Source organism: Natator depressus, chromosome 1, assembly GCF_965152275.1.
Source record: "Natator depressus isolate rNatDep1 chromosome 1, rNatDep2.hap1, whole genome shotgun sequence".
Lineage (NCBI taxonomy): Eukaryota > Metazoa > Chordata > Testudines > Cheloniidae > Natator > Natator depressus.
Genome location: NC_134234.1, coordinates 203,034,378 through 203,054,702, shown reverse-complemented (window position 1 = coordinate 203,054,702; position 20,325 = coordinate 203,034,378). Strand labels below are relative to the sequence as shown.

Sequence of the window (20,325 nt, the reverse complement as noted above, 5' to 3'; positions counted from 1 at the left end):
TAAAAGAATAAATGGACACAAATCAGATGTCAAGAATTATAACATTCATAAACCAGTCGGAGAACACTTCAATCTCTCTGGTCACGCGATTACAGACATGAAAGTTGCGATATTACAACAGGAAAAACTTCAAAACCAGACTCCAGCGAGAGACTACTGAATTGGAATTCATTTGCAAATTGGATACAATTAACTTAGGTTACCTTGCATAATGACTTGCCACTCCCAGTCTCTATTCAAGCCTATTTCCCTTTGTTTCTTCCTCCCCCCCCCCCGACACCGAAGATGAGTCCCTGCACTGCAGCCCATTATATTTAATTTTTCCTAAGGTGCTTCTTTGAGACTCCTTTGTTTTATTCCAAGCAGACTTCCAATTATAGAATAGCATCATTCAGTAAAAGCTCAAGATTTCAAGCATAAATGTTCAAAACATGCACAAAGTAGAGCAAAACTGACACTGCAGGTTAAAACAGAAAAATCAATGATGGTTTTTCTAATGCAGACTACAACAGCTCCAGCTAGTGGAGAACTTTGTAGTAACATCATCAATCTGAAATGAGTTACAGGCTTTGTTTTCCCCTCCCCAATCCTGCACTTACCCTCATTTGTTGTGTCTCTGACTTTCTAGAATCCAGACATTGCTTATGTTGCAGGCTGGCTGCTGCACACTGCTCTTGAAACTAAAGGTTTAAAAAGAAGCTGATCTATTCCTTGCTCTGTTTCGACCTTTGTTGCTAAAAAGTGCAAAAAGCAAAGGTCTGCATCTCCTAGGTCAGCATCCACACTGTGAGTATATAACGGTTTTGTTACTAGCTTCTGACACTCATCTGACCTCTTTACCACAAACACAGATGACTTTTACCCACAACACAGCCATGAGTTAACCAAGTTTGTGTGTCCATTTCTACCATGCTGCCTGCCTGTAGTGCATTCTGGGAAAATCTGGGCGGCTCTGCCAAGGCTAGCTTAGAGTTGCTGAGGCCCAGGGCTGAAGCCAAAGCCCGAGTCCCACCACCCAGGGCCGAAGCCTGAGGCCCACCACCCTGGGGGTGGGGCTCAAGTTACAGGCCCTGTGCCTGGGGCTGAAGCCCTTGGGCTTCAGATTCCCCCTCCCACCCCCAGGGTGGTGGGGCTCAGGCTTTAATTCCCCCCCGCCCCTCCCCGACACACACACACACACAGGGCTTTGGCAGGCTCAGGCTTTGGCCACCCTTCTTCCCCCCCCACCCCAGGGGGGGTCATGTAGTAAGTTTTGTTGTCAGAAGAGTGTCACAGTGCAGTGAAGTTTGAGAACCCCTGGATTAGATATAATATCAGTTGAATGAGACCTTAAACCAAATCATAGGGTTGTATGCCTATCCTGCTGGTGACTACCACATCATTTTCTCATCAGAGACAGGCAAGTGGTACTGTGTCCAAAACTTTTTGTGTCAGTAAAGCCAGTTCTCATGTCCACCACAGTTGTTGCTGAGTGCTGTTTTAGTGGCTTTAGTTATCAGACTGGACCTAGGTGGTGTTGGCATTGTTTTGCCAACATCGTCTAAATAACCTTCCCCAAAAAAGGAAGGCTAGAGACAGATCAGAAATTCGTAGATTCTAAGGCTGGAAGGGGCCATTGTGAGATCACCTAGTCTGACCTCCTGTATAGCACAGGCCACAGAACTTCCCTAAAATAATTCCCAGAGCAGATCTTTAAGAAAAAAAATCCAATCTTCATTTTAAAATTGTTAGTGATGAGAATCTACCACTACCCTTGGTAAATTGTTCCAAAGGCTAATTACCATCACTGTTAAAAATTTATTCCTTTTTTCCTGTCTGAATTTATTTAGCTTCAAATTCCAGCCATGGCATTTTGTTATATCTTTCTCTGGTAGACTGAAGAGCCCATTATCAAATATTTGTACCCCATGTAGGTACTTATAGACAAGTTACCACTTAACCTTCTCTTTGTTAAACTAAGTAGATGGAGCTTCTTGAGTTTATCACTATCAGGCATGTTTTCTAATCCTTTCATCATTCTTGTGGCTCTTCTCTGAACTATCCCCAGTTTAACAACACCCTTCTTGAATTGTGGACACCAGAACAGGACACAGTATTCCAGCAGCAGTCAAACCATTGCCAAATAAAGAGCTAGAATAACTTCACTAGTCCTCAAGATTCCCCTGTTTATGTAGTTGTAGTCATATTGCAGTTTTTCTGGAACTATGCAAAAAATGATTCTCTCATTGTGGGTCTGATTGTTTAACCTTGCCTACAGGCTTATGGCACCAGTTGACAGCTCCATGTCATACCTCGTCTAAACATACATAAAATAAGCTTTCAAATAATATCTGATATGAGTGTGTGTAGGGTGGGTACATTAAACTCCAAAAATATGGAGAATTGCTCCATGCTTAAGAGCTCAGCGCGCTGTTTCTTTCAGCTAAGAGTAGTTTGTACATAGCCCATACGAACTAAACTTTCCTATGTATGTTTCATGTGATGGTGAATCATTATCAAGCAAGGTGAGGCCCTACGCTGAATTCACAGGCATTTCTGTTTGTCTGTAATGCGATAACTTTTGAGCACCTTATCAAATCAATTCAAAAAATTTAGAGAATGTTCTAGGCAGCAATGGGCAGAGCTCTATTGCTTTTCGTGAAGATTGGAACACCAGAGAAGTCTGATTTCCATTGGTCTAAGTGAGAGGAAAATCAGATCCACAGAATGCACACTTGGTACTGCAGCCAGAGGAATCTCTCTAGTGCCTCCGGCTGCTGCCTACACATCTTACAAGAGAAGCTCAATATGCTGTGTTCTCATTGGGTGAACAGCTCAGTCTACATAAACCGTGAAGAATTTTCACTTTCAAAGAGCCAGAGATTCATAGATTATGAGGCCAGAAGGGACCATTGTGATCATCTAGTCTGACCTCCTATATGACAGGCCATGGGACTTCCTGAATTAATAACTGAACTTGAACATATCTGGTAGAAGAACATCCAATCTTGATTTAAAAATTGCCAGTGATGGAGAATCCACCACAACTCTTGGTAAATTATTCCAACGGTTAATTACCCTCATTGTTAAAAGTTTGCACCTTATTTCTAGTCTGAATTTTTCTAGCTTCAACTTCCAGCCACTGGCTTGTATATATCTTTGCCTACTAGACTCTTACCAAATTTGTGGTCCCCATGTAGGTACTTAGGTATTTATAGACTGTGTTCAGGTCACCCCTTAAGCTTCTCTTTGTTAAGCTAAATAGATTGAGCTCCATGAGTCCCATGGCATGTTTTCCAGTCTATAATCATTCTCATGGCTCTTCTCTTTACCTTCCTTATATGTTTATAGCACTGGTGCCTAATAGATTGAGGCCAAATGCTATTTAATGTTATAGACCCTCTCTTTTACTGCTAGATAACTGATTGAACTTCATTCTAGAGCGACTGAGTGAAATCTTGTCTTTATTGAAGTCAATAGGTAATTTTGCCATGGACTTAAATGGAGCCAGGATTTCACCCAAACCGATCAGAAATTCTCTTTGCTGTCTTATTTGAAGTTAGTTGGTGGTTTTTTATTGAGGTCCCTGTCACAAACAAAATCACATCACAAGCATGTCTTGACTTTAACTGACCCTTTGTTGGGAGCCTTAGCAGAGAGGACACAGACTGAATTCACCAGTACATCTAGCTCTTCCAGCTCAGGACTGAGATAACTTGCCGGGCCCTGTGTGTGTGGGAAGCTTACACAACCACCACAAATGCTGGTGTGAGGGAAGCTTGCACAGCCATTGTTTGTGTTACATCTGTTCTGAGGGTAGGAGGGTTTTATGTTGTGAGGGGCACCCAATCTGAATCCTTTCAACCGCATGAAATTCATTTTTAAAAAATACAGGAGCAACATTTTAGAAACGACAGCAGAATTTTAAGAGGCCACAGATTGATTCTCTGTGGAAAAGATTGTTCCTTTTTCTGGGAAAAGAAACCGTATAATATTTTGTACAAGATCAACTTTGAAGGGAGATGCAGTTACACTATAAAGTTAAGTAGGAACGAAGCTGACTTTATGGTGTCACTGTAGGGCTGAAAATTGAAAGCGCGTCTTTGGGAACATACTGTGAAGCAAACAACCAACATTAATGAAATATGTTACCAGGGATATGTAGATACAGTATGGCAGTTCGGCAGTCACAGTGGGAAAGTAGCTAGTAGTGCCAATGCAAAATGTCTTTTGCTAGAGTGAAAGGCAAACGAGGTTGCTGCTGCAGAACACTAGAAATTGGAGAAGATTCTATGGCTACACTGGTGCATTTCAAAGTGATTTAAAACCAACACCAGTAAAACTCCAGTTTCTGACCTCTAAACATAAAATGAAAGTGATTCAGTTTCAGGTGCATTACTCAGCATATTATTATGAATAGAGCATTTATTATAACCCATGCAATGTCACACCTATGTGGCCTGCAATACAATAATTAATGTTCTGTTTGTGCTTCACACTTAAACCGCTGATTTAGGGATTTGACATATAGCAGTTAAAATATTTTTTTTTAAACGCACCAATTTGTCTTTTTGAAATGACCATCTAACTATCCATGGCAAGAAATGGCTCAGACACTTTTGCGAACTTCTGAAACTAAAATAATTTTGCTGCCCAAAAGGGGCCTTTGCCAATGATTGATTCATTTGGGGAACGATAAGTTTAATTATTTTTGTGCTTTGTTCAAAAAGTGAATATTAACCAAAGAAAAAGTCCCTTATCATGGTGGCAGCCTTGTTACATTTCAGTCTCCAACAGACTTGCTTTGAGTAGAATGTTTTAGATGACTGGCCAAAGGGGCCTGCCAGCCTTGGAAAATGCAGTACAAATTGGAGCATCAAGCTTTTATATAGTACGGAGAACATCTTAACAGAGAGATTGCTGCATGGACACCTCACCATTCACAATGGCTTGTCTTGACCTAACCTCTCATTTACCATTGCCTGGCCTGGCCTGGGCTGGGCTGGGCTGGGCTGGGCTCCCCTCTGTGATCACTTAACATGCCTGTGGCACTGCAGTGATTGCCTTCATTGGGAAAGGACTTATGTGTTCATAATTGTTTTTAGTGTAATCATTGTTTTGTCCTTCTTTTTCAAAAAAGTGTATCACACTCTCTCTCTCTCTCTCTCTCTCTCTCTCTCTCTCTCTCTCTCCTTTTGCTCTTCATTTCATCTCCCCTCCCATGTGTTCTGTTTTCCTCTCTCCCCTGCCCCGCCCCCCACCCCATATGCTTCTCTGTTGCCTAACCCTCGTCTCACCCACTCCTCTGCACATGCTGCTCTGCTGACTGGTTCCTTTCTCCCTTGCACATATTTCCAGGCTGCCTGGTTCTCCTCTCCCTGTCACATGATGCCTCTTTCTCTTCTCCCTCTGCCCTGAACATGTTGCCTGTTTCCCTTTTGCCCTGCACTCTGGAACATTCCTGCTGGCTCCTCTTCTTCAGAGGCTCTGGTCCCTGTTTCCTCTCCTCCTCCTATGTAGAGCAGCCCTTAGGGGAAGCATTTATATTGGCTCCTTTTCCTCCTTTTCATTTGCTTTACAGGCTTACAGAACCAAAGCAGCTGGAGGCTCCAGCACCATGTTACCTGTCAATCCTCTGTAGACCACAGTCTGAAAACTGCTGGGCTGTAATACCTCACCATTTCCCAGAAGGGACCATACCAACCTCTTAGTCTTAGGGAACAAACTTTCGGGAAGGCCTTCACTATTTTGGGGTGGGGTGGGTTAAACCCGTCTGTTTCCAATCACATGCTCTAGGTACTTTTTCCTTCGCAAATGTACTGCTGTGAGCTTAGCCTCCCTCAGGGGCCTCGCCTTCCAGAGGTTTCTGTACAACTTCACTTGGCTGTGGCTGCCAATTGGTGTGAAAAGCAGCCACATTGTCCAGGTATACAGCTACATCTTGCTGATGGTGACAGAGGATATGGTCCCTCAGTCATTGAAAGGTGGCTGGAGCTCCATGTCACCCCGGAGGCATGCTGACAAACTGGAATAGCCCAAGGAGAATGACAAAAGCTACTTTCCCCAGAGAATCAGGTGTTAGTGCAATCTACCAGTGACCCTTTCTTAAATGTAGGGTGGTGAGATATCTTTATTACAGCTTTTCCTAACCAGCTGAGGACCTCATCTTGTTGGGCTATTGGATACATATTGAATTAGGAGACTGAGTTTTCTCTCCACAAATCAACAGAGAATCGAGTGCTCCCATGCAGCTTAGGAACCAGGACTACTGAGCTTCACTTGATGCTACTTGATTCTTCCCTCCCTCCTAGCTTCAGCATTTCCTGAACTTTTAGTGCCATCTCCTGCATTTCCTCAGGGATCCTATAGGACTTTATTTTCTGGTTATTCCCAAGGCTGAGACTGCATTGAATGGACTAATAAGGCTAGAGAACACATCCATACATGCCTCCATCACTTTGCAGACCTGCGATTAAAGCTGAGTGAAAACTGGAATTTCTGCCCTGCAGGAAATTCTGGTATTTCAACATTTGTTTTTGTTCCAACTTAGGATGAAAAGTTGAAATATTGCAATTTTTGGCTGAGCAAAATGTTCCAAAAAATTTCAACTCGGAAATGGTGAAATGTTTTGTATTGGCACTTTTGGAGGTCTCAACAGACTCCGGGCAAGATTCTCATCTGGCCATCAGCCCCTTTGCATTGCCCAGCCCCAAAGGAGCTTGTGATAGGGTGCTCAGAGGGCCAGACAGCATAGCAGCTAGCGCACCTGATGTCCTGGTCCCTTGCTTCCCTGACCAGGCCTTCTCTGACCTTAGGCTGAAATCTTCTCTCCTCCACTCACATCTGGGCCTCATTCCCTAAGAGGGTGTGGTAGGGAAACCCAGCCCTCCCTCCTTACTGGGTCCCAGCCCAGGACCCTGTGTGAAGCAACACTGGGAGTGTCCCCCTGGCAAAGAGTCAAAGTCCACTGCCCTGGGCTACTTCCTACCTATATCTCTTCAGTTTGGGACATGGCCCCTACAGTCCAAACTGTCTGTAATGGCTCACCTGGAGTAGCACCCCCTTGTGGACCTTTTGCAGCATTCTGTCACAGCCTCAGGTCCCTCTGGGTGGGGATGGATGGGGACTAGCTCCATAACATCCTTATAGTCAAATAGTAAAAGTTTGCACACTGCTGGGTGCTCCCTAGTTTCTTCAACAGTCTCTCTCAGTCAGGGATGCAGTGCTTCTCCCCGGTCAGCTAGCCCAGCAGTCTGGCTCATAGTGAAGTTCCCCTCATCTAGAGAGGCAGAGCTATCTCCTGCAGAAGGGTGCTGAATCAGCTCCATAACCATTTGTCCTCATCCCAGAGATCAGACCCACTTCACTTAAGGCTGAGCCTTTGATCTTAGGTTCCCACATTCATTTAATTAGATACATTGTGAAAATAGTGCACTGTTCTATGAAGTTCTGAGTGGACTTATTTCTCTGTTTTCAGACATGGTTTTTATAGTTGTGTGGCAGCTGTAGATAGAAAAGGTATTTCTGGGAATCTGGAAGTAGTGATGGCTCTAGTAAGATCGCAGGACTGCAGACCACTTTGACAATGGTTGGGCAGATATCCCCAGTTGATGGCTTATAGATTTTGTCAGACCACATCCTGTTTCAGACAGTGTTGCCTCGATCTTGTCTAGTTCGTGCTACAGCCACCTGGCTTTCATCCAGATCTTAGTCTCTGCCAACCATTAGATGAGCCTTGCCAACAGCTATGTCTGGATTCAATGAAAAAGAGCCATAGAATAGATTATTTTTGGCTTACAGCTCGTACTGCAGCTTATATGGTCTCACTGTCTCCCAGCAACTTCACTTCGATACTGAACAGGGTTGAGGCCTGAAGGAGCCCACAGCTGAGACCCCCTCAGAGGGAGATCCCCTCATGCAGCAGTATTTGCTTGTGATAATTTTGAAAAAAAGTGATGAGAATCCCTAGCTGGTCTTACAGTCTTGTCAACATTTCATGATGAATAGGATTGAAGGTCACTGAAAGATCAAGCAGTTGTCAGCAAGGACATCTGGCCTCTGCCCATTGCTCAGAGCGGAGTGTCAGTCCCTATGATCAGTGTCTTTTCTGTGCTATGTCCAGCCTGAAGCCCAGCTGCATGGGTTCCAAGACGCCTGAGCTTATCAGATCTTGTTGGAGTTGGCCTGTCACTACCTGCTGCATTATCATTTGAGGAAAGGGAAAGTTAGGGGGTAGGTAGTACTTGGCCAGGATATTAGTGATCAGTATTGGTTTCCTCTGCAGAGGCCTGACTATAACTTGTTTAAGGGCTTTTGGCAATTTGCTCTCTGATTAATAAAAAAGGGCCCATACGTTACCAGCAAAGACAGACATGGATCCAAGTTGCTTGAAGCTAAGTGGACAACTTGCTGCACAGCTAGAATGTCAGCTGGGACACTGGTTAAAACTCAGCCACTGGGGGATGATAGCGCATCTGTATCCTTCTGCTCTGACGCATCAATCTTGGCTCGAGAGAGAGTTCTCTGAATCCAGGCAACGTCCTCCAAAAAGAAGATCAGAAACAAGAAAATGGACATGATTGGAGCCAGTTGAGGGCACCCTGGGTTGATTGTGATGATAGTAATAACGACAATATATAATTAGAGCTGGTCAAAGTTTTTGACCAAAAAAATGCCTCTTTTAAAAAAATGAAAAATTCCATTTTTTAGGAATGTTCTGTTTTTTCAAGAAAAAAAGTTTGGTTTGGATACTCCACCCCACCCCCAGCCGCCTTTTTCCTCCTCTTTTTCCATTTAGTCCCTGAGAATAGTGGGATGAATAGAAAAGGAGGCGAAAGAGAGAGATGGGGGAAAACAAAACCTCAACATGTTTCAGTTTGCATAAATGTGTTTTAAAACTGAAAACTTTTCAAGAAAAAAGTTATAGACTCATAGACTTTAAGAACCACCATGATCATCTGACTTGACCCCCTGCACATCACAGGCCACAGAACCTCACTCACCCACTCCTGTAACAGACCCATAACCTCTGGCTGAGTTACTGAAGTCCTCAGATCATGATTTAAAGACTTCGGATTACAGACAATTGACCATTAACGCTAGTTTGAACCTGCAGGTGAGCTGCGCCCAATGCTGCAGAGCCCTCCCCATGTAGTGTTCCACTGCCAGCCGTTGGGGATATTTGCTGCTCGCAGTCGCAGATCAGCCACACGCCACTGTAGGCAGTCTCATCATACCAGCCCCTCCATAAACGTATCAAGCTCCGTCTTGGAGCCAGTTAGGTTTTTTGCCCCCACTGCTCCCTTTGGAAGTCTGTTCCAGAACTTCACTCCCCCGATGGTCAGAAACCTTCATCTCATTTCAAGCCTAAACTTATTGATGGCCAGTTTATATCCATGCGTTCTTGTATCAACATTGGCGCTTAACTCAAATAACTCCGCTCCCTTCCTGGTATTTATCCCTCTGATCTATATTTATAGAGAGCAATCATATCTCCCCTCAGCCTTAGCTTGGTTAGGCTAAACAAGCCAAGCTCTTTGAGTCTCTTCTCATAAGGTAGGTTTGTCATTCCTCTGATCATCCTAGTAGCCCTTCTCTGCACCTGTTCCAGCTTTAATTCATCTTTCTTAAACATGGGAGACTAGAATTACACACAGTATTCCAGATGAGGTCTCACCAGTGCCTTGTATAATGGTATGAACACTTCCCTGTCTCTACTAGAAATACCTTGTCTGATACATCCTAGGACTGCATTAGCCCTTTTTTCATGGATGCAACACATTGGCGGCTCATAGTGATCCTGTGATCAACCAATGCATCCAGGTCTTTCTCCTCTTCTGTCACTTCCAACTGATAAGTGTCCAGCTTATAGCAAAAATTCTTGTTGTTAGTCCCTAAGTGCATGACCTTGCATTTTCCACTATTATATTTCTTCCCATTTGTATTACTCCAGTTTTCAAGGTTGTCCAGATCTTCTTCTGTGATATTCCAGTCCTCTGTATTGGTAATGCCTCCCAACTTTCGGTCATCCACAAATTTCATTAGCACACTCTCACGTTTTGTGCCAAAGTCATTAATAAAAATGTTAAATAAGATTGGTCCCAAGACTGATCCCTGGGGAACTCCATTAGTAACCTCTCTCCAGCCTGACAGTTCACCTTTCAGTATGTCCCTTTATAGTCTCCCCTTTAACCAGTTCCTTATGCACCTTGCAATTTTCATATTAATCCCTGTCTTCTCCAATATAACAATTTCCCATGCAGAACTATCAAATGCCTTACTGAAATCCAGATAGATTACATCTATTGTGTTTCCTTTGTCTACAAAATCATTTTCTCAAAGAAGGAGATCAGGTTGGTCTGGCACAATCTACCTTTTGTAAAACTGTGTTGTATTTTATCCCAATTACCATTTACCTCTATGTCCTTAACTACTTTCTCTTTCAAAATTTGTTCCAAGACCTTACATATAATTGAGGTCAAACTAACAGGCCTGTAATTTCCTGAGTCACTTTTCCTGCCTTTCTTAAAAATAGGAACTATATTACCAATTCTCCAGTCATAGGATATGACCCCCGAGTTTACAGATTCTTTACAAATCCTTTCTATTGGTCTTAGAATTTCATGTGCCAGTTCCTTTAATATTCATGGATGAAGTTTATCTGGGCCTCCCCCCCCCAGTTTAGTCCCATTAAGTTGTTTGAGTTTGACTTCCTCCTTGGATGTGGTCATTTCTTCCATTATATCCTCATTACCATTAGCCACACTGCCACTACCTCTAAGCTCTTCATTAGCCTCATTAAAAACTGAGGCAAAGTATTTGTTCACGTGTTGGGCCATGCCTACCTTATCTTTAATTTTCACCCGTCCTCAGTGCTTAGCAGTCCCACTTCCACGCTCCTTATTTACTTTTTATTTATATGGCTGTAGAACCTTTTACTGTTGGTTTTAATTTCCTTTGCAAGGTCCAACTCTGCTTGCCTTTTGGCAGTTCTCACTTTATCCCTACACTTTCTGACCTCCAAGAGGAGGCTTTCCTTCCTGATCCATGCCCTCTTCCATGCCTTGCAGGCTTTCTGCTTTCTCTGAATCACCTATTTGAGATGTTTGCTCATCCAGCTTGGTCTGCATGAATTTTTCCATATGAAATTCCGCCCCCCCCCCTTACTTGGGATGCAGGCTTCAGATAATTTCTGCAACTTTAAATCAAAGTAATTCCAGGCCTCCTCCACATTCAGATCCTTGAGCTGTTCAGTCCAGTCTACTTGCCTAACTCATTTTTGCATGCTCTATCCCACAGTGGAGTGTAGAATGATGCTGCAGTCCTCATTTTCGTGGGTTTGGAACATCATTTAGGGCAAGGTTCTGAGGAATTTAACAGGGATGAAGTCAGTAGAGTTCTAATGGAATTAAATAGGGATTAATAAAAATTTCTCAAATAGCTAGTAGAATTGGAGAATGGGGTCCTTTCAAAGAATGTTCAAAATATCCTATGGAATGCAATAGAGAATCAAAGCCCCTGCTACAGGAGTCTGTCAGCGTGTTCAAACATTCTGCAGCAAGATTATTGTTCCTTCTTAAATTCTGGAAGGGATTTTCCAAAAGGGAATCTCCATTGTAAGCTGCAACATGCACAGCTGAACAGAGAGCGAGGACACTGACCAGTATAACCAACCTCAGCTTCAGAGCCTTCAGATTTCACCTGCCCTGCAGGGAGAATTCTACCAAGTTCCTGGCAGAAGACCCCTTGTTTGTTTTGAACTTTACTTCACTTTTAATAATTCCCATTATCTTTTTGAATTTCCACTGGTGGTTGCCTGATAGCTCCATACCTTTGCGGAAAGTTGATGATGTGTATGCAGATCGAATTTGTCAGAAAAAGAGAGAGAAAGCAGATCTTTAAGATGCCCATTAAAGACTTGCCAGTGCCTTTGCTAAACTTTCAAAAACCTTCTATTTCAAGACATTTCTGCTTATATAAGCAGACCCTTTCTGTTTCTTTACTTCCCCTGGTATTTTTTTAGCACTATGAGCATTTGCTGGGAATCACAATATTTTTTGTTTGGAAGTTCTGAGTTGCCACCTATAGGTGTAAATCTCGGCTGATTGTCTTATAATCTTTTCCACAGAAACAAGCCCTGATGGCTGGCTCAGGGAATTGGTAAAGTACTATGCAGTCTTTTACCTCTTATATCACCTGTGTGAATCCAATTCAGATCAGTCATAACTATAGCACATAGGATACTACAAAAAACAATGTGTTTTCAAGCATTCTTCAGCATTCTAAATGGCTGTTTAGTTTGATCACGTTTGTGTCTTTTAATTATGGCTTTTTGTCCAGGGGAATGGGAAATAGCTAATCTTCACACAAATACTCATATATTCACCTAAATAGTTGTTGATCAAGAGTATTTATCAGTAGTCAGTATAGAAGGATTCTTAATTTATCATTCATTAATAGAAAGAGTCTTCATTAGTCACTATTCCATATTGGTTATTTATTATTCTTTTTGCTCAAAAAAGTTTCAGTGATTTAATGAGGGAGCAGAAACAATACCATGCGCTTTTTGTGATGTACGACTGGTCTTGGAATAGTGAACACCTCACAGCCTGAAAAGTTCACACATGAGGAATTTGGGAATTTGGCAGAGTCCATGAACAAGGGACAAAAGGCCTATGTTGGTTTGAAGAGATATTTTGCACATAAAATGTGACCAGCTGTAGTTGTAAATTAAAGCTCCAGCCATCCACTGGCTGTTGGGTGGCATTTGTGTGAACGGAGTAAGTGGCCCTCAGTCCAGTGCTTAGTGTGACAGGTGTGCATGTCCCAAATAGTAAACCAAAGTACAGCATTGGATATTTTAATGCTGCCTGTAATTAAATTGTATTGTAAATGTACATTAGGGTAGCTAGAACTTTGGATGGGTGTCTTTTTGTTATTTTTACATAAAAAAAAATACAGTTGCTCTCTTTCTGGCAGGTTCAGCAGGAAGGCCAACGACTGAAAGGGCTACGGAGACTGAATTCCCCTTGAGGAGGTTTGTGCTGGGCAGGGGTGAGATACATTGGAGGGGCTGTTGGGTGGGGGGAGCTTTCCCTGATGCTGTTGGCGCAGGACTTCAGAATCCAGGGGTATCAATCTGGCACTTTTTGCTATGTATAGTATTTAATAATGGTGGGTGGGGGAGGACAGACAGTGTTGGGGGGGGGGGGGGAACTGGTGATGTCACAAAGGATTGTGACGTCAGGTGGAAAATAAGCAGCAGTAGCTCAGAGAGATGAACTTTATTCAGAGTCCCATGCTGCCTTATGTGTACCAGCTCCCCTACATGAACTCTGTGGGGTTCAGGCTCTGAAACTAGAGGGGGCTGGGTGGGCAACCAGCAAGGACCTCCATATTCCTAAGCCCAGGAACTATGCTTTCAGACAGAAGACCCTGAGCCCTACTTTCACCCACAAAGGAGGGGCGGGAATTCCACAGTGCAAAGGGCAAAGCAGCACAAGTTAGTGCAGTTCCAGATTATATTAACTTGCACCCACTTCTTCTCTGAATTTCAGAGAAGAGGAGAAATAAAGAGGAGCCTGGCTGCTTCTCCCTCACAGCTGCTTCCAGGTTCATGAACCCTGAACTCTACGGAGATCCTCCAAGGTCTGCAGGTTAAGGAAGCGAAGTGCACAATGGAAGGGTGAGTAGAAAATGCATTTAGACTGTGAACTTCTCTGGGCAGGGAACTTGTTTTTAATATATCTGCCAAGTGTGCAGCCTCCCCTATAGTGCTAATAAACAGCAGTAATCCTGAAGCAAGGATCTTGTTGCCATGCAAACACCCTGCACGGTGAGAGAGCAAACTGGAAGCAAGATCTGTGATGCACTGGCAGAGCTGTTCCTAAAGAGACTGCCTTTCAGTTTCCCAAATGATATCAGCTTTCAAGACTTCAAGCCATGCAAAGTGAGACCCCACTTAATTCCCCCATGCTTTGAACACTGTGAGTCAGGCTAGTGCAGGGGTGGGCAAACTATGGCCCAGAGGCACATCTGGCCCTTCAGATGTTTTAATCCAGCCCTTGAGCTCCTGCCGGGGAGCAGGGTCGGGGGCTTGTCCCACTCTGTGCATGCTGTGGCACCATGGGGCTCCTGGAAGCACCAGTGTGTCCCCCCTCCATCTCCTACGCATAGGGCAGCAAGGGGGCTCCACATGCTGCCCCTGCCCCAAATGCCGCCCCCGCAGCTCCCATTGGCCGGCAACCACGACTGGGTTGGGAGCTGCAGGGGCGGCGTCTACGGACAGGGCAGCGTGCAGAGCTCCCTGGCCACGCCTCCATGTAGGAGCCAGAGAGGGGACATGCTGCTGCTTCAGGGTGCTGCTTGAGGTAAGCGCCGCCTGGAGCCTGCACCCCTGACCCTTTCCAGCACCCCAGCCCTGATCCCCCTCCCACCCTCCAAACCCTCAGTCCCACCTTCCTGCACCCCAGACCCCGCACCACCATCTGGAGCCCTCACCCCCCGCATCCGCACCCCTGCCGCAGCCCGGAGCCTTCTCCCGCATGCTGAACTCCTCATTTCTGGCCCCACCCCAGAGCCTGCACCCCAACTCCCAATTTTGTGAGCATTCATGGCCTGTCGTACAATTTCCATCCCCAGATGTGGCCCTCGGGCCAAAAAGTTTGCGCACCCCTGGGCTAGTGTCTGTGGTGGTGGTGATTTGCCAAGATTTACACAGCAGAGTTCACATGAACAAATAGTGGATTTGGTTGTGTAGCTCCTGCAATCCACTCTGAAAACGCTCCCTGAACAGGACTGTGAAAATAGCCATCTCAAGACAACTTTTTTTGCCGGGATGTTGCCATTGTGTCATAGAGCCAAATGTTCTTCCCCACTTATGTGTGCATAGGGGACACTAAGCCAATGGATCTGGGTTGGGGCAGGGAGAGTCACTTCTAAGGCATGCAGCTCCTTCATTCTAATCCCATAGAAGTCCCACTGTGGGGTCTCTGTGGTGTTCCAGCTCTGCAGGTGGGATGCGTCAGGGCAAAGCGTCACAAGAGAGACTCTACATTAACTTCTGTGGCATCCCCCTCCATGTCCGAGACCCCTTCCTCCTAATGAGGGGCTTTTGGGGGCTGCCAATGGGACTATGCCTTCAAGGAACATGGGAAGGTAAGTGGTAGTGCAGGGGAAAGAGACCCATGTGGAGGTGTTTGCCTCTGGCAGAAACTCCAAGATCCACTCAAATGTAGGGGTATTCTCAGTATTAACCCCGTGCCACTTCTGCAGGGGAGCAAACCCTGCCCTCTGATGGAAGAATGAGAAATGCTATATGTTAAACCTTGTATAGACTCCAGTCCTCTGTGTGGTTCATTCCCATGTAGGGAAACATCTATCTATTATGCTTATCACCACAGTATGGAGCATGGGACCCTTAAATAGCCTTTCACTGCTATTGAAATTAAAACAGTTCCTTGATTTGGTGGACTCCCCAGCAGCTCCAGGTATCAGTGAATGTTCTGTTGCCTTGCTACAGTCCTGAGCAGGTTTCTTTGTTTTTCCCAGACACATTGCCTTTCATCCAGAACATCAGATTTTGTATAATGCAAATGGTAGCTAATTTAGTGCACGTCCTAAGTCTGAACAGAGATATTGCCGCTCTTAGATTTGTGGGCATGTCTGTTAGCAACCAAGCCTTGCATTATAGAACCTATTTCCCAGGGCTTTACAACAAGCCTTTTAGACTGCATAGTAAGAAGCTTTTAGCAGCCAGAGTGAAGGATTTAATAAGGCATGTGCAAAAAGCATCCCGGTGAAAAGGTTCACTGCTAGAGTGTCGAGCTCAAGGGGTTTATTAGATAAGCTGGAACTGTGATGTCTTTTGTTTTCTGTATATTGTACCTGTATACTTCTAAGAACTCCTCCTCTATGTCAAGATACCAGCTATTTTGTTCTCCCTGTTACTGCAGCCTGGTACAGTGGAGACACACTGTGCTCTTTCACAGGGACTTGTTTGTTCTTGTTGTTGTCATTGATTTTAATTACAAGTCATTCACGACTGGGTGCATATAGTTGTTTTACTGTATGGAAGCATGGGAGTTGGCATGGTTGAAGCCCCATCTTGCTGTCAGGTGCTACAGAATGCCAGTGCAGACTAGTGTCCCCAAGCATTAATGAAGCTTGTCATGATATTTACACAGTGGAGTTGCTATGTGTCACATTGGGGCGTTCGACTTGGCCACTGAGGAAAAGAGCTAAAGTATGTGGAGCTGATGTTACTGCTGCTCCAGGCCTCAGCAATTGTGTCTCTGCAGCTTTTACACCTTTCTGGCAGTGCTGTCTGAGATACAGCCAGAAGGTGCACAGATGGCCTAAGGCTTGTAGGAAATGGCTTCATGGTTTCCACAGACCATCAGCCTCCAGAAAGCCCTGGCGACTCCAAAGCCTCACTGGCCCTGCCGCAAAAAGAAGCATTTGGCAGATTTCCTCACACCTGAAAGCAGCAGGCCTTGGCTGCTGTATCCTCCCCTTCTGCCCCTTTATCTGCATGAAAGAGAAGGTACGGACCACACTGGTTCATATGCTCTGCCTCCTGACACACAGTGATGGAGCAGGAACCAGTGAGCTGAAGTGAGTCCAGAGCATGTGACCTACAGCCATAGGAAGGCAAAAAGAGTGTGATGTTATTAATGAAGTGCATGTCCCTATTACTCTGGGACATAAACGATAACACTGATACTGGCAATTTTAGAGTGTCCACATTTGCAGATGACTGTTCCAAGTGAGAAGGCCATCTACTTTTCTACCATCTGACTAGTCCTCACCATTTTACGTATGGGCTTGTCTACACTTGACACTACACCAGCACAGCTGCAGTGCTGTACTGTGCCACTGTAGTGCCAGGGAAGCCATTTAAGGAAGGTGGGGGGGCACCTGCCCCCCCTCAAGTTCCGTTACACATTTGGGTGAAGTTTGCAGCAGGAGGGAATATGCTGCCCCTCCTCTCCCCACTGCCATCTGCAGCCGAGCTGCTCTGCTCCCCTAGCCATGGGGCCACCACTGGCCATGCTGCTCAGGACCAGAAGCCTAACTCCGGATCTGCTGTGCTGGGGTGTCCTTCTGCCCCCATCCGTGTACCTGGTCTCTGCTGAGCTGGGGTGGGAGGATGGGGAGCCTGTCTGTGCGGCTGCCTCAGGGTCAGGAGTGGGAGCTGCAGCTGCACCAAACAAGCATTCAGGCTCCTGAGCGCATGGCTTAAAGAGATAGCTCAGGCACATTTCCCCCCCCACCCCACAGTCTCCCTCACACTTCCCCCCAACACACACACCGAGTCTCCCTTACACACTCACTCAACTAACTAAACTACTTCTTGGTGCTTCCTGTTGAAATGCGCAATGCACATATATCCTCTGTAATTTTATTCTTTCAAAGTGCTGTTATTTTAGTTTTTTGACTAGTCTATGCATTTCATAATTTTATTGCTCTCTTATGCTTAAATTTAATTCTTTGAGTCATGAGTTCTAAAATGCCTAACCTGTCCTGGCTGGAGTAATTATCATTATTACTTTTATTACCATATTGCGCTTTGTCATTTATTATTTAAAGTGGTACAATCAAATAATAATATCCTTCTAGAATGTAAATTTAGCTTGTACTCACCTTAGCAGTGCCAGTTTAAAAAAGTTAGCTAAACACATAACTTTAGACACTGTGCAGATGAAGGTCACTTATTTGCAAATTGTATTTTTAATTATATCTGTAAAATAACTTAAAATTCGTACAAAAATAAATGTGGTTCCAAGTCTAATAGTAATGTTAGCAAGTCCCATGCATGATTGTGATCGGTAAACACGAATGCCAAAATAATTAGAAAAATTAATTCCCATTCTTAATAAAAGAGAAACCTTAATCGTATATGTTAAAATTAAATAAATGTTTTTGGTGGTGTGAAAAACAATTGACTAAACTAGAGTAGATAATAGCAGTAACAGAGCGTGTCTGTTAGAGAAAGTAAGCAGATTTTATTTATTGCTACTAAAGATAGTGTACAAAGTATCAAACTTGTGTTTCGATATCTGTGTTAAGGCTCCAAAACTGATATGTCAAGGTTTGGGATTGGGAATATTTTGCAGTATTATCTCCTGATTGTTCTAAATTTACATATAAACTTAAAATATGGCTTTAGTTGGTGTTTGTATATATTTTTTCTTTCTTTATATAGGAATTAGATATAGTGCTCCTGTAACTGATTTCTAAGTTATCTGCAAATATACTAGAGTTTTCAGGTGCCTACGTAGTCCCTGGAATCATGGTCAAAGTCCTCCCCCCCACCAAAAAATCTGAAATGGTGCCCCTGTATAGTGCTTCAGTGTAGAAGCTACTTATACTGATGGGAGGGGTTCTCCTATCACCTTAGGTCAGGTGTTTCGAACTCCTGGCCCGCAGGCCATGTGCGGCCCACGAACCTCCCCAATGTGGCCTGCAGGGCTCCAGCGTTTTGGGGCCAGGTTTCTTCGCTCCCCCCACAAGCTATTTGAAATGGCCCGTGGCCCCACTCACCACTGGCAGTGCCGCGGAGTGAGTGGCTTCTGCCTGCTCACTCCATGTGTCTGCCGGCCCCCCCCCCCCTGCAGCCCCGGGGCAGGGCGGGGCTGTACCTACGTGCGCTGCCCCTGAGGCCAGTGGGAAGCTACGGGGGCAGTGCCTGCGGACAGCAGCACGCAGAGGCCCCCGGCCCACCCCGCCCTGCCTTAGAGACCCAGGTAAGCACCGCACTCCCAACCCCCTCCCAGAGCCTGCACCCCCCACCCCCACCCCACACACCCTCTCCCACCCCCAAACTCACTCCCAGAGCCTGCACCCCCTCCCCCAGGCCAGAGCCTGCACCAAACACCATCCCACAGCCTGCACCCCAGACTCCCTCACCCACCCAAACTCCCTCCCAGAGCCCAACCTCTCACCCCTTCTGCACCCAAACTCCGCCCCAGAGCCTGCACCCCAATCCCCTACCCCAGACCTTTTCCCCCACCCAAACTCCCTCCCAGAGCCTTAGGCAGGTGAGAGGGCAGAGTTTTAGGGGGGAGGTTATGGGCAGCATGAGTGACATTAGTGGCCTGCTGGGAGGCTTTGAGGACTGGCACTGGCCCTAAGGTAAATTGAGTTTGAGACCCCTGCCTTAGATAATTCACTTCCCCTGGAAGCGGTAGCTAGTCGATGGAAGACTTCTTCCATCAACCTAGCACTGTCTACTTGTGGGTTAGGCCAGCTTAACTATGTCATTTAGAGGTGTGGATTTTTCACCCCACGTGATATAGCTATGCCAATGTAAATTCCCAGTGTAGACAAGCCCTATGTGAGATGAGTAGACTAATGATCCTCTCTAACATTTAAAAACCCCTTTAACTTGGTGCTGGTCGACACTGAAAACTTACATTGGCATAGCTACATCTCTGAGGGATGTGAAAAATCTACCCCTCTGAGAGATGTTGTTATACCAATCTAACCCTGGTGTAGACAATGCTAGGTCGACAGAAGAATTCTTCCATCTCCCGCCTCTCAGGGTTGTGGATTAACTATGGTGATGGGAAAACCCCTCCCTTCAGCATAGGTAGTGTCTACACTGAAGTTCTACAGCAGTGCAGTTGCACTACTGTAGTGTGTTTCAGTGTAGACATAACCTTGCTTTTGGCCATTGTTAAAGTAATGGGAAGTACAGCTCCCCCTCCTCTGCTAATAGCAGAGGAATTGCTCCCCATCCTGTCCTTGCCTTTAGCCTGGTTTATACTAAAAAGTAAGGTTGACCCAGCTGTGTTGCTTGGGTGTGAAATCCATACCCTGAGCAACATAGTTAAGACAACCTAACTCCCAGTGTAGACAGTTCTAGGTTAATGGAAGAATTTTTCCATTGACCTAGCTACCATCTCTCTCAGGAAGGTGGATTAATGACAACAATGGGAAAACTCCTCCCGTCGCTGTACACTGATGTTACCCACACAAAATTCTCAATTACTCACACTCTAGGGCACCCACCTTTACCCAGTTCCTGTGGCTCAAGGCATAACCCTCTTCATTTAGACACCCCCACTCTTTCCCTGTTCCTAGGGATCCAGGCAAAAGGCACCTAACTTTACTCCTCCATGGGCTCCGGGCAAGCACCCTTTCCCTGTGGACTCAGAGCTTAATCTTTTGCAGGTTTACAGGGTCTTTTACCAGTGAAAGAGCCTTATACAGTAATATCCTTATCCTCTATTTGTTAAGGATCACCAAAAACAGAATGCACATACTACACAAACAGTGCTCACCACTCCCAATAAGACAGATGAACTTTTCTTCATGGCTAGTCAGAATCAGGTCCATCTGGGG

At 45.0% G+C, this 20,325-nt stretch overlaps 1 long non-coding RNA gene across 1 annotated transcript in view; it reads left to right on the top strand.

Moving 5' to 3' along the window:
• The first annotated feature begins 758 nt into the window (after nt 1-758).
• The window catches only part of LOC142000459 (uncharacterized), a 42,358-nt gene continuing 22,791 nt past the window's right edge, over nt 759-20,325 (top strand). The window contains exons 1-3 of the long non-coding RNA XR_012642251.1: nt 759-786; nt 12,958-13,015; nt 13,536-13,663. This is a non-coding gene — a long non-coding RNA (uncharacterized LOC142000459). The remainder of the gene's footprint in view (nt 787-12,957; nt 13,016-13,535; nt 13,664-20,325) is intronic.